The sequence below is a fragment of the Taudactylus pleione genome, unplaced genomic scaffold, assembly GCF_031769625.1.
Source record: "Taudactylus pleione unplaced genomic scaffold, aTauple2 ptg000573l, whole genome shotgun sequence".
NCBI classification, from domain to species: domain Eukaryota; kingdom Metazoa; phylum Chordata; class Amphibia; order Anura; family Myobatrachidae; genus Taudactylus; species Taudactylus pleione.
This window is the reverse complement of record NW_028284975.1, coordinates 5,227,136-5,231,175: the sequence shown is the minus strand read 5'-3', so window position 1 is coordinate 5,231,175 and position 4,040 is coordinate 5,227,136. Positions and strand designations below refer to the sequence as shown.

At 47.3% G+C, this 4,040-nt stretch overlaps 1 non-coding gene across 1 annotated transcript; it reads left to right on the top strand.

Moving 5' to 3' along the window:
• The first annotated feature begins 1,017 nt into the window (after positions 1-1,017).
• Positions 1,018-1,199, top strand: LOC148481583 (U2 spliceosomal RNA). The gene has a single exon (XR_015871900.1). It is a non-coding gene; the product is annotated as a U2 spliceosomal RNA (small nuclear RNA).
• The last annotated feature ends 2,841 nt before the right edge of the window (positions 1,200-4,040 follow it).

The following is a 4,040-nucleotide window of genomic DNA, read 5'->3' as shown; positions in this document are numbered from 1 at the left end:
TTTTTTATTTTTTTTTCCATTCCCGCAGCTTCAGGAACAGTTTTTTCAGTGGCCTGAAAACGGACGGATAGGAGGCGTCGTTGCCCATCCGGCTATTTCCATCACTGAGGTTGGAAAAGTGGGAAACACTGCCTCATGTTTAGGCGTCTGTTTCTCGTCTTTTTAAGAAAACTACACTTCCTGTTCCGGGACTACGTTACTTAAGGGCTTTCCTGATTGGAAGTTTGAAACAACTTACAATCTATTTATACTGCAGCGGTAGCTCAATTTAGGCCTACAATTGTTAGCGCCTGGGTTAACAAAGCTGCAACTTGCTGGGAAGATGATTATAGTCCAGAGGGGGAGGAGCTCTGAGTTACGTCTACTAGCAGAACACATCCGTGAGTCTGCAGTGTTCCTGGGCGAGGCTTCCAGGGAGATCAATCAGATCAGTACTCGCATATCCGCTTCTGCTATTTCTACCCGCAGAGCTCTCTGGTTCTCCCAGGAGAACTTACACTGGGCCCTCATTTCATTCTTTTCATGCGCCACTGCCCTTTCATGGTAGAGCCAAGTTGCTCCCACGCAAGCAAGGGGTGACAGAGGTAGAGATTGCCCACATACAGCTGCATGGCGACAGGAATAGAATCTAGCTAAGAAACAGGTGGCATGACGGTCTTACATCCCACTTTGGATCTCCTGCAGTGAGAGCTCGCTAACAGACATTCACACAGGGCCAGGATTCTGCGGGACGGTATCCAGTCTCTACAAAGTTAGACGGGGCTAGTTCCGGTTCCAGTGCACCAACGATGTGGGGGGTTTTACCTCTTTGTGGTGCCCAGGTCGGATGAATCAGACAGGCCCATCTTAACCCTGAGATCCTTAACTGTATCTGACGATGTATAGTTTCAATAGGGAGTCACTTCAGTGTGTCATTGCGAGCTTGGAACCAGAGGGGTTCCTAATTTCCTTGGATGTTCGCTTATTTCCATGTCCCCATTGGGGAACCACACTTCCTGCATTTTACAACCTTGCAAGATCGCTTCTCGGCCTTTTGGCGAAGATCAAAGGTAGTATCTGTTCTTATCAGTTTAATATCTCATACGGCCCCTGTCTGGGTGCCATATAGTAAATGGATTGTTTGAACAGGAAGATGGAAGAAGAGCTTGCTCTATGTATTGACCTGGTTTTGGAATACTTCCAAGACCGGTGCACACTTCGGTCGTCAGGAGTGAACATTAATCCTTATTTGGATGACCTGTTAATCAAGGTTCCATCAGAATCTCTTCTCTTACACTTCTCTGTCATATTAGACTTTAATACTAACGGTTGGATAATCAATTTCAAGAAATCCAATCAGTCCGGCCAGAGACTCCAGTTTATGGGGATGATCCGGTATACGGTATTACACAGGATTTTCCTTCCGGATGACAAAGCTTGGGATATCCGGCTGCTGGTTCAGCTAGTCCTTAGACTGAAGAGGGTGTCCTTGCTTCTTTGTCTGCGTCTCTTGTGGAAGATGGTAGCTGCTTTCAAGACACTACAATTCGGACGATTCCACTTCCGAGTGTTCCAACCAGACCTGCTATCACAGGGATCAGGATCTCACCTGAATCTACATCGACTAATCCATTTGGCTCAGGCAACCAGGGTAGCGCCCCTCTGGTGGGTACAATCCCATTCGGAGTATGGAATTGGATAATCGTGACAACGGACGCCAGTCTCCAAGAATGGGAGCAGTGGTCCTCAACTATTATTTCAGGGTCAATGGTCCACACAAGAAAGACAGTGGCCCATAAATGCGTTAGAACTCAGAGTAATTTACAGTGCTCTGTTAGACGCAGCACAGTTGCTAAGGCCTATTCCGGTAAGAGTTCAGTCAGAAAGCGACGGCCGTCACTTACTCAAGTCGCATAGCCATGTGGGAAGTCTCTCAGATTCCCGGCGGGCTGTGAGTCAGTCTGTAATTCTGTAGGCAGGATAGCCATCCTAGAGCATGGAAGCTTCACCCAGACGTGTTCCATGCATTAGTACATCAATGAGATCGTTCTCAAGTGGACTTCATGGCATCTACGACATTTACCTGTTTACCTGTTTTCTCCGATCCCTTTAATTCTTCATCTAAATAGAAAGAAACTCAAGTCGGCCTTGGGGCTACAAACTGGCCTCGGAGAAGTTGGTTCTCGGATCTTCGGTCCCTCCTAGCAGATGTCCCATGACCTCTTCCTTTACGCCTGGGTATTCTGCTTCAGGGTCTTTTTCATACACCCAAGATTAGCGCAATTGCGTTTATGGGGTGGCTCTTGAAACTGATATCTTAAGACACGGAGGCATCCCAGACTCGGTTATCCTATATAGGCTTCACGACAGGAACCTGGTTTTGGCTGCACATTATCATTGTACCTGGCATTCTTCTATAACCGGGTGTATAGGTCAAGACCTTCCGTCTAGAACTTCCGGTTTTTCTCCAAACCGGATTAGAGTCGGGACTGCGCTTTGGGATTTTTAAAGGTGCAGGTTTTTTCTGCTTGTTCCATTTTCTTTCAGCGCAAGTTGGCCCCCATACCTGTCGTGCTGACGTTCTTCAGAAAGTTTTGAGTGTGCAGCCACCTTTTTTGTACCACTTACAGCTCCCTGGGACTTAAATTTGGTACTTTTATATCTTCAGTTTTCCATCTTGGAACCTATTTAGGAGGTTGGTATTAGTATTTGTCTGGGAAGACTGTCCTCCTCCTGGCTTTGGCTCGCAGAGTTCCGGAATTGGAGGCTCTGTCCTATAAGCTGCCTTACCTTGTGTTTTCATGTTGATGGGGCGGAACTCAGAACGGTAGCCGCTTTCCTTCCTATGTCGGTGTTGGCTTTCCACATAAACCAGCCCATTGTGGTGCCTTTTTTGATAGAGGACTCGGGTGTTTCCTCTACTCTTGATGTGGTTTGAGCTTGCCGCATCTATGTTGCTCGGATGGCGTCCTCCGCTAGTCCGAGACGCTTTTTGTCCTCTATGATGCTGTTCGGAGGGGTTGACATGCAGCCAAACAGACATTGGCTCGTTGGATCAGACTGACTATCTGTCAGGCTAATGATCGTCAGCATCCTGTGTCCATTCGACTCTTTCCACATTGTCTGTGGGTGTGTCGTGGGCGCCTGGGAGGTGTGCCTCCACTTACAATTGTGCCATACGGACACATGGTTATCGGTTCACCCTTTCTAACGTTTTACGGGTTGATACAATTGCGGCTTCTGCATCAAGTTTTGGCCGCATTGTTCTGCAGGTTCCTCAGAGCGCTCCCGCCCGTGGGGTAAACTTTGGGACGTCCCCAGCGTAAGCACCTCCAGTGTCCCCTAGTGGATGAAAGAGAAAAAGGGATTTTGGTACTTACCGGTAAATCCTTTTCTCTGATTCCACAGGGGACACTGGATGCCCACCTCAGCACTCTTTGCCTGCCTGTTCAGTTAGTTTCATATGTTGTTGTGTGATCGTCTTTCTTCACTCCTGTTGATTTCCATCTCCTCTCGGTCTTCATTTTCTAAACTGAGGGCTGATGGGGGATAGAGGGGGAGGAGCTTCACACTTCTAAATTATTTAAAGTGCCAGCTCCAGTTATCCACGCCTCTATACCCCAGCGCAAGCACCTCCAGTGTCCCCTGTGGAATCAGAGAAAAGGATTTACCGGTAAGTACCAAAATCCCATTTTTCTGGCCATCATCGTTTGTGAAAACCATATAATACAAAAAAAGCATCTGATTTTCTAACTGTGTACGCTCCACATAAATACGGAGAGCACGAACTACAGCCAGGGAGGCTTCCCCTACAGAAAGGTTATGAGCCTGAATAGCTGGAACATCAATGTCTTCATTTACATGAAAATGGGACACGACCTTAGGAAGGTAACCCTCGTATGAAGAACTGCTTTATCCTGGTGAAAAATAAAAAATGGGGAGCGACGAGAGTGCTGCCAAATCCGAGACTCTGCGAGCAGAAGAGATAGCAAGAAGAAAGACTGTAGATATGAAGTGGTTGACAGCAAAGAGACTAAGGGTGGGTATCCACTACCCGATTG